This window comes from Psittacula echo (genome assembly GCF_963264785.1).
Source record: "Psittacula echo genome assembly, chromosome: 13".
Lineage (NCBI taxonomy): Eukaryota > Metazoa > Chordata > Aves > Psittaciformes > Psittacidae > Psittacula > Psittacula echo.
Window position 1 is genome coordinate 8,405,435 of NC_137749.1, and position 15,145 is coordinate 8,420,579.

Here is a 15,145-nt window from a genome sequence, read left to right on the forward strand (position 1 = left end):
TTAAATGTACAATTTATTTAAAAGGATTTATTTTGCCAAACCATAAATGTACCAATAACTAAACCAAGAAATAACAGATTAAGAAATCTGAGTTTATACAGTTTAGAAAAAACCTTTCAGATATTTTTAATGCTTTTGTTTAACCCTATGATTCATATTTAATCCTGGTTAGACCAAAGTCATACATACATATCTCTGTAGCAGGCTGTACGTTTCTCATAAGCAATTGACTGGTCTGTGTTATCATATACGTTCAATACAGATGGCGAAGAGGTGTAAAGTGCAACTCACTTGCATAATCTTTTGCATGTAGTAGAAAAAAAAAATCTGTCTCATACCTACAAGAAATACATAGGTGTTCATAATTCATATTATCTCATAAAATTTAGAAGAGCATTCAGAGACTGCAAATGCAGGTAATTTATGTATAAAACCTCATCCATGAAGAATTTATTGCCATAGCAGGTATAACGTACTTTGGCACAGACTTATTCCCTGAAACTAGTACTTGCAAATCTGAAAAGGGAACATACCAAAGACCTTGCAGGTTAAACTATAATCTAGTTTTATACAAAACACATTATTATAAAGACTTTTGTGTTTGAGAGAGCTAAAGCCAGTTGCTAAGTTAATGTTCCATGGCTACTGCTGATGTGTGATCTTCTCTATGTGAGTAGTCTCTTTAAAATCAGTGTCGGTTTAGTGGTGCTACCTTTGTGTAATTATTTATGTATGTAAGTATTTTGGACCTTAGTGGGAACTGAGGAAACTGCAGAAACTTTTATATAAAACATTCTGATATGTAGTATCTAAAAATTAGTATCTGCTTTGCAGAGGTAGTTCGCTAGCGGCTTCATGAAATCCAGATCTCATTTCCTCCTGCAGGGACTGCACTGGGAACATGGGTCCTTATCTTTCTCTCCATGCTTGGACAAAACTGCCAGATTAGGGCCATGGGATCCATCCATCTTGTTGCCATTTCAAGACAGGCATTTCTGGGTGACCACAGGGAAAGATGGCTCTTGTGTCCTGAGAGATTCATGTTGCTAGACTTGGGCATGTGGTGGCATAAGCAAGGCTATGGCAGGGCTGTGGTTACATTGCAGAGAAGTTGTGCGCAGTCTTCAGGAGATTTCAGTTCTGTCTCTTCAGTGATTGGGTGGCTCATGCAGCTGGAAGAAAGATACATTTCCTTTTGTTCTTCCTGCAGGGGTCTGATTTCTTGTTTTCTTTTGAGATTATATTGTGCACATATGCTTTTATAATTGTTGCCTCTTTTGACCCACTTTTACTTCCATGAAAGCTAATGACATGAAATGAAGGCAATCCATTGCCACTCCCAACATTTCTTCATAGTACAAAGTAGCCTTAAAATGGGGAAGGTTCTCATTTACTGTAAAATATACCACTTAAATGCATGTAGCTGGGAATGGAAAGAAACAGCTGCTGGCATGATGTATTAGAGGGATTTTGGGCCAGGACAACAGGACAAGCTACAGGGCTTATTGCTATAAAAATGAACCAGAGCGCTCAAGCGTTGATGTAGAACAGATAGGACTTTTAAAATTCTTCCTCAAAAGGTAAACATTGGTATAGGGAAGGAGTTTGCTAGGCTTGGATGGACAGAGAACATTATCAATTCCTCCGGGATTTTAACTAGTAATTCCAGGAAGTCTAGAAGTTTCAGGAAGTGCTATTAAAATATTATGCTATTTCTTCCGGGTATAGATCCTTGGACAGTACACTTATACTTATGCCTTTTCTGTTGGCTTGCCCTGCAGCAGAAATCCTCAACCATTGAGAGCAAAGATAACTTCCTTTGCCAGGTGTATTAGCTGGAATTATATCTGTTGCAGAAAGAAGTAACTTCTCTCTTGAGAGTGACCTGTGATTTTTGAGGTCAGTGAAGATTTATCTCATTGAGGATGTCATTTTGCTGCTAAGGAAAACCTCACTGGGCTCATACATGAAATACTATGTTCAGTTCTCTGCTTTTCCAGATGAAGCTAATGGAGTTAGAGATGGTGCAGAAAATGGCAGCTGGAACAATAGAGGGAAATGGAGTAACTGTCACAGGAGGAGAAGTTGAACAGGCTGATACTCTTTAGTTTAGAAAAAGACAGATACTTATTAGTGAGATCTGCAAAATCGTGAGAGTGATTAAAAGCTGAATATGAAAGTTTTGCCCTCCAAATCCTACAATGCAAGAACCAGAGGGCACTCAGTGACTGTAGTAGGAAATCAGGTTTAAAACAAGTAAAAGAAAAAAAACTTCATTTTCTGAAACTTCAAATAGTGATTTTTTTAAATTTTTTTTTTTTTTTTTGCCACAGGAGTATAGGCAATGGTATCAGCAGGTTCCAAAGGCATCAGACAATTTCATAGACAGCAGGACTACAAATGGACAGTGAAATGATGTGCCCTGTTACATCACTAATACAGCAATTGTGCATGGAGGAGTATGGGGGGAATGGACTGCAAAAGCAGTTAAGCTTTTTAGTCTTTTCTCTAAATAGCATGCCACAGTTGCATTCAGGATACTAGGCTAGATGGACCAGTTGTCAGACCCTGCAGGGCAATTTTTTCTGCAGTACTCGTACAATGTATTTTGTTGAAAGGTTCTTGTTAGTGCATTGAATTCTCATAGGATAATCAAGAAAAAAATGGTAGCAAGTGTGTGAATATTGCGTTGTTGATACCTGAAATATTAATGTATTTTCAAGTCTGATCCATTGATAGTCAAATGCCTGCCTGTTACTGTACATGTTACTAACATGGCATTTACTTGGAAAACGTACAACTTGGAAAATGAATTTTAAGTTTGTGTGTTTATTTTTTTTGGCAGTGAGTTCTAGTTATCTCTGAAGTGAAAAGCTATCCAGGTGCAGTGAAGCTGGATGGTGCCATGAGTACTTTAGCAGGATGGTATGCAGGACAAGTATGTAGGAAGCTGAATTGGAGTAGTTTCTTCATGCTCCAGTACTGTGTACTACTGAGATGTCTTTGTGCTAGTTCCAAGTAGGCTAAGTTGAGAGAATGAGACAGAAGAAGGACTTTGGGCTGACCACATCTGCAGATCAGGGGCTCAGAATCTGAGATGTGATCTCTGTTCCAGGCTCTGGGCTTTAGTGACATCACAGAGCTGCAATGACATCCCTGCAGATTGGATCATCCTCCCCTTGCACACTGTTCAGTGCCTGCCCAACTCCTGATCAGACCCTAAATATTTAGGCTACTGCTTCTTATACAATATCCAGCACTTTTATTCTTTATTTTAAAAATCTATTTAGTTACTGTTTGTTATTAACATCTGCAGCATTTAGAGGAGACCTGCAAAGAGGAAAAAAAGAAACAACCAACTCGCTAATGCACTCTAATATAGGACATGAAAAGTTCTTTAAAATGTTGAGGGGGTTTTTGTAATAGAAAATAATTGTCTTTTGTGTGCTTTATTTTTTGTAACCTTAACCATATCAACAACAACATTGTCTGTTTTAATTAGAGGATGTGGGCTTTGTTAACATGGAGACTTTGAATATTTGTGTATCTATCTTATCTACTCTGGGCACAAGCTTTTAGTTGAGATACTTACACTAGCCTTAAACTACCAGCACAGCTCAGGTTGGCTCATGGTATCTGAGGAAACTGGTGGCACTCTGCTGTTGATGAGAAATCCAGTGTAAACAAATCCTCACTGGTAGTCTCAGATGTGCTGTTGGGAAACATGTTTGGCTTTTAATCAAAAGAAATGGAGCATTTTGTTCTTGAGAGTATCTATTTTATTCTGTTGTGTCAGGTAATGAATGTTAACACAAATGAAGAGCTTAAAACTGACTAAAGCCTCAGCTAATTGAGCTTTGATTCTGTGAGAGTTTCGATGTCATCCTCGTTTTTGTTTTCCTCTTTTCTGGGGAAGTACTTCAGCTATAGGGCAAAAATAAACAAAACAAACCTTTTAGATCTTCTTCACACTTAAGTATATTTGTGCATATTCTTAGTTACTATTTACTTCTTGCAAATTTATCTCAATCTGAAAAAAATTCAGATGTATTGTTTTTTTAACAAAGATTTGACCTTCGTATTTATAGACACAGTTTTACTATTTTTCCTCTCAGCATTTAGTTCAAAGTAGCACTTCTAAGCACGCAGGCAAAACTCAGTTCTATTGTATAAAATAGAGATGTGTGTTTTATATCACGGGAGTTTAGAGAACAATGCAAAGGTCAATTGTGTTGCTTGCTCCCCTGTCACATGATGTGGGTGTGTATATGAATGCATCCCTGGAATTCCACTGTGGGATCTGCATCTTTGAAGCTGATGCTAAAATTACTGCTGAGGCTCTTCCAAAGGCGGATACTGATGAAGATTCAATGAAATCGAAGGTCGCCAGTCTGGTAGGCGTTGAAAGGTACCTGGCTATGATACTATTTCTGATTTAATAATGCGAATGGGAGGCTAGCCCTTTGTAATAATTAGGACTAATTACTGAAGAGGTGTTGACAGATGGGCTAAGAGGAAACAAACTGCCTTTATCCAGTGGCTTAGAGTCAGATTACTAGTCTTGTGTTATCTGTTTCTCAGAAAGTAGAAGCTTCAATCATTCACTAAGTCTTCAAAGGGGAAAGGGATCCTAACAATATACAGGATTTGGGATGAAGCTATGAAATAAGGCTTTGACTCAAAATGGCTAAATTAATCTCCTTTCCGTAAATTATCATACTTTTAAAGTTTGAGTTACAGATGGAGAATCTGATTGTAGTACTGAAAAATACATGAAATCAATATTGATGACTGTCCTGTCATTATTTGTTGTCGCTGCTCCTGCTCATGGATTAAACTAAGTTCCTTGCTGTTACTTATATTAATATGAATTCTTTGATTCCCTCTTATGCCATGTATGATACCTGCCTGAAATGCAGACAAGGGAAAATATTCAGTACTCTTACGTTGTTTGTTTTATGCAGATGTTATATCTGCTCAAAAATCAGAAAATACATCTGCCTGGCTTAATTATGGTTATTTACCTTTTTAGGAGACAAGATCATTCATATTTTAGGAAGAAACCGAATTACAATATAGTGGCATTCAGGCATTTACTGAGAAATTCCTCATTGAAGTAGCATTTCCTTAAAAGGTATTTCTTCTTTCCTTTTGGATGTACATCCACATGAAGTAAGTAGATACGATTGCCAAATGTAAATGCAATTAGCAAAGACATTCAGGGGTTAATGCTTTGTCACTAGAATGAGACTCAGTGGGACTTACTTTAGGCAAATGATTTAAAAGTCCAGCAACCCTCCATCTTCTCAGATGACTGCTTTTAAGTGCATTTCTTCCCACTCCACCATATATTGGTCCTGTTTTTCTGAGAAGCATGAGATAAATATGGTTGCATTTGTAAGAAGAGGTAGCCTTCAATTATTTATTTACTTTTAACAAAAGAGGCCTTTTAATTAGTGTTTAAATATTTATAACAGTTTTATTGTGCTGTAAAATCGGTTATACTTTGATCTAGATTTTCTGGTTTGAGATAATAGAGTGGGTAAAAGTTTTCCTAATGAATTTGGTCAGAACATGACATAATCTGATTATCTGATGAAAGATTGACACTTCAGTTCCTGCCAGCATAGAAGTGTGGTACAACAGGGGGCTATTCAACACACAGTCAAAGATGGGAGTTCAAGTTCAGCTACTACAGAATTGTTCAAAGTTTTAAATTAAGGCGGTAAAAGAGTTTTGCATTTTTCAATAAATTTTTAGTCAAGAGTAGTTTATTGTGGATGAGAGGAATGAAGCTTCTTGTTACATGTGTAAACTGTAACTCTGGTTTGTAACTTTGGTTTTATTTCTCTCCAGTTGCTAAACAGTTGTTAACCTTACTCCTTAAAACACAGAGAAACTAACTGACCAGAACATTGCAGACATAGGAAACAGTACTAGGAACTGGGAATCAAGCATCAGTCAACTGCTATTAAATGTAGGACCAGCTTTTTATTGATATCCCTCATGTTATAACAGTTTATTTAACAAATTATTACTTTTATCTCAGAGCCTTGGAGATGAGCATATTTAACTAATGTATCCTACGTGCTCATGCAAAATGAATATAGACTTATCAAACTGGCATGAAAGAACAATTGTGGGGCTGTATCTGAAGTGTAAGCTTAGTCTAAACTGTTAAAATAAACATCTTTTTATTATTATTATTATTATTAGATATTCAGGTAGTATTTGCCTTGTAAATGTCATTCCTGTTTGCACTGGAGTTATAGTGATCCTTATTAGATTTCTTGGACTAATTTGCTCTCCAGTAGCTTGGCTTATCCAAATGCTTATGCTGTATTGGATGGAAATCCTGATAGACAAAAGACACTTACTATTAGTGATTAAGCTTAAATTTCAGGGGATATTTCATAGCATAAAAATACTCCATAATCTGTACCTTTGAGTCATATATTTTAAAGTTATATACATAACACTAAGTCTTCCCTTTTTTAAATACTGAAGGAGTTCTTACAGGAAGTAAAATGTATGTACCTAATGGTTTGTTCTTTACTGAAATGCAGTTGCTTCTGACATTGAGAGTTCATTGAAGGATTTAAAGTTTTAGCCTAATGATAGAATCATAGAATGATTTGGGCTAGAAGGAACCTTCAAAGGTCAGTGAATTGATGCAGATTAAAGTACTGTCCACATTGCTTTGTTTCTTAAAATACTATGTGGCATGTGAATCTCACTGGCTGTGGAACGGGACTGTCTGTGCCTGGAGTCAGTGAGTGGAGTCCTAACCCCAGTTCTAGTGACTGCCACCTTAGGAGGTCACTTACTGCCCCTGCATCAGTTTATCTACAAAGAACGACCCATAGTAATGCTGGTCTCAGAGATGGACTGTAGTTTACACATAAGCAGAAACCTTCCAAAGAGAAAATGCTGTATGAAGTACTGGTGTAAAGACTGAATCCTGCAAACCCTTCTTTGTGTAAGACACCTTACAAATATCATCTAGCAGCTTGGACACATTAGATCAGATCCAAAATCTGGAATTTGAAACATGAGCAGGGTACAAACAGGAATTACCTTTGGTTATTTAATACTCCTTCTGTGTTTACGTTAATTTATCTCATATAGTATTTGCAATTTCAAAGTATATTTTTTTAACTGTTAGGAAACAAATGTTGAGAATATAAGCACAGGGTAGGAAACAGGTACAATACTTTGATATAAACGTATATCCCGCTATGGCAATGCTGGTAAAGTACTTACCCTGTTCAGTCAAGTGCAGAATCTTATTTTCCCTCTTTTAATGAACATGTATTTTGTGAAGGTATTTTGTACTTGTCTTAATTCCATTAAATGTAAACTGCATGATTAAAGTAAAGGAGGTATTTTGGAAAGCACTGTCAGAGCTCAATTTGCAGTGCATTTTAATTTAATTGCCTACCTCTGCAAGGCGTCTCACTCTTGGTAAGGCATATACAATAGGGGGTTATTTCATAAGCGGAAGAAAGCGTACAGCCAGAAACACGAGCAGGAGTTTTAAAAGTACATGTAAAGTAGGTTGCTTCATTGTGTCTTCATAAGAGTCACTACTCAGTATCTCCTCCCACCAAAGAGGAGAATTCTCCTCTTCACCAAAGAGAATTCTCCTCTTTGGAGAACTTTCTGTTTGCAGGAACTGTGAATTTCAGGGTCGGTTCATATTCAAAGAAATTTGAGGGCATCTGACTGTTAAACAATAGTCATATTTACTTTGAGTATGCCCAAAGCAAAATAAAATACACTACTACTAAATCCATGTGTAATCAAATATTAACGTATGTATCTTTTATCAGAGTTTAATCCAAACATTTATAGAGTAGAAAAATAATTTATATACTTCTGTTTTAGTTGAAGCTAAGATAATGGTGCAAAATTAAAATGCAGTCTTGTAAAACTTACTGACATACTGAAATGAATGTAATTTTTAGGTAAGTATGAAAATGGTTTTTGATCTATTCTCCCTTATTATTGACTGTATCAGGCTAGATCCCAAGCAGAGCTCAATGTCAATGGAAATAACTCCATTTCTAGCAACTCTGGATATGATCCAGTCCATCAGGAATCAATTGATAAAACATTGTGTGATTTAGAAGCATGTTAATTTACTATAGGTTATATTTTTTTATGTAATATTATTTCATACACATTTCCTTAATACAAGAAACTCTTAAGTTATATTTCACACTTTGAAGAAAAAAGGATAGTAGTCAAAATGTCATGTGATTTGTGCTGTGTTTCATGTTCCTATGCCCTGTGGGAGAAAAAGAAAAGTAATAGAACAGACAAATAAATAAACGTGGTGTTGAAACTGGCATGACAGTTTCTGCTCTTGCACAACGGAACTGCAATCAATTTATTGTCTTCATTGGTCAAATGCCAGAATAACAGTATAATATTATACAAGAGTAGATTAATTAAAGTGTAATTAAAATGGAATAAATTAAATAATCATAAAAGTTTGTCATGGGAAAAATATGTGTTTAGAATTAATTAGTTTTCAAACAAAGTGATATTTTAATTGCTCAGAGTTACAGAATCCTTAATTGCAGACATATCATTCTGGCCCAAATAACGTCAGTTGCTGTAACAACTTGATGCATTTCTTCTCTGTCAATTCTTTTTAATAGTTTGTTACTAAACAAGATTATTGCAGGAATGTCTGCTAAAATGTCTGGAAGATGTTTAATTAAGCCCATCCTATCTGAGGACGTTATTAGCTCTTGGAACCAAAAGATTTGTAGCTGATGCTGCACTATGCAGCACCCCTAATTAAGGAGGATGGGCAGACAGAGCCTCGTGGCTGACAGATTGCTATGCACTGCTGAACTGGAGGCTACTCAAAACAATCATTTGATGGTCCTTGGCTTATCAATTTTCTGCTAGATTACAATGATTTATCAAGTGTACCAACTTAAATTCATTTGGGAGCTGGTGGTATGCTATATAAAGACAGTCGTATAGATACTTCATAGAATCATAGAATAGTGTTGGAAAGGACCTTAAGATCATCTAGTTCCAGCCCCCCTGCCATGGGCAGGGACACCTCACACTAAACCATGGCACCCAAGGCTTTGTCCCTTCTTTTCATTTTTATTGTGCATTTCCATATTCTTCAAGTTCTCAAAGTGTTTAGGCATTTGTTGTCTTTGTTTGTTTGTTTGCTTGCATTAATTTTACGGCGAGTGTGTTGCAAAGTTGAACTATTGTGAGCTTTTATGCCTGCTTTCTTTCTCCAAACAAGGCTGGCTGTAGTTATATCATTGCACTTTACCAAGCGATTAATGGTTTCAGAAAGTAAACAAGATGGCTGTCTTTTCCCTCATCTGCAAAAGGAACCTGTTCATTAAACACTAGAATTTCATCTGATTCAGCTGCATTTCATGCTAAATTTTAGACTCCCCTATTAAAAGCTAGTGCAGTGACATATGAGGCAGTGGCTCTCATGTTTTCAGACACCATATTTTTGGCATAAATGTATCCATGATATTTGGCTGTCTCCAAAATGTTTACTTCAGTAAGATTTGCAATGCCCAAAATGTTTAACTGTGCTAACAAAGGTCAACCAGCTGATAGCTGAGGGCGAATATGTCAGAATGAAAGACCGAAAAAAAATTATCAGTCTGACACAGTGGGAGTATTAGAATGATTAATGTTTATGTTAATTTATGGCTTTTACATATTGATTAATAGCTTTTTGTTTCAGTGACCAAAATGTGGAAGTGGCAATGAGATCCATATGCTAACTCAGTGTCTTTCAAATAATTACAGTAATTTTTAGGTTTGTTCCCAGGCTGAATTTATGTTTTCATATAGAAAATAATTATTGTACAGTGACTTTTTAAAAGAACTGCAGATGGAGGACACAGCCTGGGTTTCGTGTTCCTGAAGGTGAAACATTGACATCTATGTACATTTTCTTTATACGCTTCATTATTTAAAATCATAGTATATTGTGGCTTAGCCTCATTCAGTCGGGGGTGCTTGGACACAAGAAAAGGTGTTAACACTGTGAGGAGCCATTATCTGAGTGGAAGTCATTAAAAAGCTGTTGCATTGCATGATGGTAATTAGTCATTTTCTGTTTCCATCAGATTTCTTGGCATATCACCTATTGCTGATAAGCAGTTTTGTTTGCTATCTGTCCATTGACTATTACAATTAAAATGTGGAAACTTCCATCATTCATTGTCTAAATGTTAGGAGCAAAGGTAATTTTTTGGGAGCTTCCCTTGGAGTCCATGGGAAATGGAGGTTCTCAGTACTTCTCAAAGTGAGACTTCTGAAGTGTTTTTCTGAGCAGGCAGTCACTGTTAGTCATTGGAAATTATTTGGTGACTATTTAGAATGAAAGCTCTGACGGCATTTAGTGTTCCCAGCTATACAAGGAAAGGCTCTTGTCGGCTGTAATGTTGGCTGTGTGGCAACAGGTTTATGATATCAACTAATAAAGGCTTGTGTAGCTCCATCATATCCATGCATTCTCTTTGACATTGATTTGTCTCTAACTAGCAAGTTTTGCAAGCAAGTGAATTCCATCTAGAAATCTGAATGCAGCATCTAGATACTGTATTTTCCGGTGGAAACACAAGCCCATGAATGCTCCCATGAATGCATGAGTCCACCACTGTGATTTTTTTCTTTGTTTTTCTTCCATTTTTTTTTTTTAGGTTTTGGAATGTGAAATTTATATGAAATATGTACATCACTGTGCCTAATCTTTACTTTGGTAGTCATAGGTAGGTGGTAATATGGAAAATAATGAATTTAAGAGAAAGCATTTGGTTATCCTTACTCCTGAAAATTGAGAGTTCTTTATTAGTATATTCTACTGGTTAAATCAGAACTTTCTGCTAATTCTAATTTCTGCTTGAAATCAGTTTCTAGCTTTTAAGATTTCTACTGTTTCTAATTTCCACTTGAAATTTATTTTTAATTAGCTTTGAAGAAATCCTGGAAGTATAATACAATCTGTATCTCAGTTTAGCACCAAAGATAGCAAAGGGAGCTTTAAACTAAAAGCTGTGCTGTTAGTTGACTGAGTAAATTTTCGTATATTGGGGATCTGTGACCTTTGCAGTTATTTGTGTAGCACTCCTCCATCTCTTAATCTATGCAGTGGCTATACAACCTTCTACCGATTTTACTTTTACTAGTGCATATTTCTGTCTTTGCACACAACAGATATGGTGTGTTTCAGGGAACTGGGGTACGAATGCAAAGAGCAGGCGCCTGGCTTTATATTTTGGATTTTATTCAAAGTGGCTGTTTCATTCTTCCTGAAGTGTTTTGTATGTGTTAGCTTGTTACAGGACACAAAAAGGTATTTCTTTATATAGTCAGTTACTTTTCACCTCAGGTGTGAAGAGATTTCTTCAGATGATGGTCTTGCAACATCCCTTTCTATTGCTGACTTCCCTGTTTCAGTGTGTTCTGTCATTTTTTTATTTGTACATGCAAAATGAGAAGCTGGGCTTAAAAAATTTGTCACAACATGTCTGAAGAATTGTTTCCCAAACCATATACCTGCTTTCAGACCTTTTATAGTCAATATAACCTATAAAACTTAACTTTTGCCGTCAAGTGAAGTGAACTTGAACTCATTGTCTGGCACCTCTTTTAATTATGTATGGAAATGCTACTCATAAATGGGTTCTTGTTCTCCACTTCTTGGAAGTGCCATGTAACCAGGCAGTATTCTGTGTCAACCAAGGATGTCTAAGATGGTTCCAAGTCCTGCTGAGTTCTGGCATAATTCAGTGAGATGAATTGGGTGCTGTTTGGGACCCTTCTGATCTGTCTCTGCTACTCAGGCAACTAACACACCAGCTAGGCATAGCTTGCTGCACGAGGAAGGGCCACGGTATTCACAGGCAGCCATGTTTTAAGGGTGTTCCTTGGGCAGAGGGTATTTCAGTTTCACCCCTATGAAACCCAGTTGTCTGCAGTGGCTGGACACATGAAAACTGTGTTTGGAAAGCTCATACTGCAAGGGCTGCCTGCTGTATTTTAATGCTGGAGATTGTGAATGAAATGGAATAAACAAATTTGTTTGTACTGCACTAATAATTTGAGGTAGTCTTTTATTTCCACTGGCTTCCTCTGCAGTTGAAGCTAGTGTCCCACTTCAAAACACTCATGTACTAGAGCTAGTGTCACAAAACTTGAGTGAGTGCAGGTAGGCATAGAAGTGCAGGCTGAAAAAGGCCTTTTGTATGAATGAGAAGGGAGAAGAACAATTTATTCACATCTTTCTCTCTCATTCTTTGCTCTGATTTTTCCTTTGGGAGAGTGGCACCTGGTAGACTAGGAATTTTCAAAAAATAACAGTGATTTCATATATCTATTTGTGAGCACACCTGGATGCGTTGAATATTTTGCAGTAGTAATTATGTCTGCACACCTGCTGGTTTCAGTCCCAAATCAGTTTGCCAGACATGCCTAGAGAGATTTATTTCTCCTATACCTGAAAAAGCTCTTTTACCACTGAGTTTTTACTACTCTAAATAAGCCTAAAGAAAAAGAGGATTTTTTTCTTGTCTTTGCTTGAGCCATTGGTATCTCAAACTGAACTGTGGAGTTTGTAGGGGGAGGTGTTTGGATGATATTTTAATAGCAATTTGGTTTTGCTTCGATGTGTGATAGAAATACAAATGACAGGAGCGGGAACAGGAGAGTTGCTGAATTCTGCTGGAATTTTTCCTGTGGGAATCTGTTAATGTTTTTAATTCTCTGAGAGATTTTCCTAAGGTAATCCTTTTGACATTTACATATTTGAAATGACTCTCATTAAATAAAAGCTTACATCAAATGTTGAAGTGATGATACTGGAATACCACTACATAGAAATTCAAACGGTTTGAAGATTATCCTAATTGCAGCCTAAACTAAGTAGGTTTTGTGAGGGATATTAATAATGAACAGTACCTTAAAATAACATAATTTTGAAGCAAATTCAGTTGTTCTGGCATTTAATAGAAACATTTTTTTCTAGAAAATCCCTTTTTGGTACCTCTATGTGCTGTGAATAGCTGTTTGCTAACTGAAACACTGATCTGAGCAGCTGGGGTTTCCACTCCTTACTCACACAGCAAATATAATCTATGCAGGAGCCCAGGGGTTTGTAGTGCACCCTGTGAAAAATACTTCTAGTAGGCTGTAGCATATGGGAGTGTAGCCCAGCCCCTGAAGGAGGATGCTGTTAACAGCACAGGAAAGGCTGGAAGAAATAAAACATCTTTTAAAAAACAAGAGCATGATGATGAGGTGTTGCATCTCTTACCGGTGATACCCTCTTGCAAACAAACAATGCTGTAAGCAAAATGATTCATATTTTTTTAACATACTTCCACAGGAGGCGGGAGTCCTAGCATGAGGATATCTCAGGTAGTAGTCTGGCCTTGAGACTCTTAAATGAAGTTTCTTCTGTAGGTTGGGCTTTGCTTGTGCAAGCCCTTGAGCCAGATTGTGCTCTCAGACCAGCCTAAATACTAAGCAAATTCACTTAATTAAATTTGCTGCAGATATCCTCACTTAACAAGAACAGATTGGTCCCCCTGAGGCGAGATGGAGTTAACAAGAAAATAAGTGTTGTGCTAATTAGAGAACTCATTTTCAGACACCTGGGGTGAAACTTTTGAAAGTCCTAAAGATTTAGGATTGAAAATTCATGTGAAAATGAGTCTTAGGCTTCTAAATCACTTAGGCACTTCTGAAAAATATACCCAGGGGCTTTATCCATCCCGCAGTCATCATATTTAGCATGTTTGTAGCTGTCCGCTTAGCAAAGCATGGTATAGCCATTGTCTATTAGTATCAGTATACCACAATGCCGCAATGTACTTCATTATTCCTGTAAGTAAAGATAGTGAGCTACCGGGTGAGTTCAAGGTAGGCTAAATGTCATTTTTGTGAGGATGCTGAAGTGTCAGCAGGAACAGAGGGATACTTTCCTGGAGTTTTTAAGGCACCAGTGCATCAAATTTCCATCGGTTTGTGATTCCTGGGACTTCCTGTTGATTTAGGTGCGTAAGAACTTTTAATTAAATCTTGGTCTTAAGTGACTTGTCCATGCACATGGATAAAGAAGATAGCACAGATGCAGTTTAATAGTTCAGCACTTGCTGGAAGAAAAATGAGATGCTTAATACTTCACACTGCCGTTCATCTCCTGAGTCACAATAGGAATTTAATAAGGAATCATCTCATAACCCCAATAAAAAATGACATAGGTTCAATATTAAGCCAAATTTCCAGATTCACATATCTGAATAGCAAAAAGCAAGCAAAGAACCAGGCTCCAAGGAGCAAAACGTCACTTCATGTGCTTACAGCTTGCAAGTATGTTGTCAGTAGTCATGTTTTGTTCCTGTATTCAGCCTGAGAATTTTTCTGAAATATCATCCTTGTAAAGACATGCATTAGTAGCGTCTGTTTCTTGCCAGGTAAAACCCTTCCCACAGCCACGCACACACTTGCTGTCTGTCAGCAAAAACTTGTGTGTCAGTAATTAGAAAAATGCTATTAAAAATCTGCCTTGTAATCCCAGATAGCCTCTGGGTTGACTCAGTTCTATTTTGTCTTCCTTGCTCAGTGCAGTAACCCACAATCGTTGGGCTGTGAAGAGGGACCCCGCTCCTCTGACAAGCCGCTACAGAGTGACATTTTGAGGCTATAGCATACAGCTGTAGTGTCCCAAAGAAGTGGCCTTTAGTGACAAAATCCTTAGTCTAACAGGTTTACAACAGAAGTGAAACATGTTACAGACGGGCAGTCAGGAGCTGGATCTCACCATGGGGGAGAACTTGTACATCGTGTAATCACCTGAAAATTTACTCCAGCCTGTCAAGATGCTAGATCTTCAGACAACATCATAAACCAAATGAGTCAGGGCACTAAAACAAGGAGGATATCCACTGATCTCATTATTTTCATACCTAATTACACAGTGCTATTGAGGGAGAACTGAGCATTATGCTGAAGAATCCCATTTCATCACCTGTCCTAAAAGATAATTGTGTTTAATTAGGACTTACAGATACCATGGTGATTACTGATCTATAAACACCCAGGGTAGACCTGCAAATGAGGTGCCATAGCAAGTGCATCC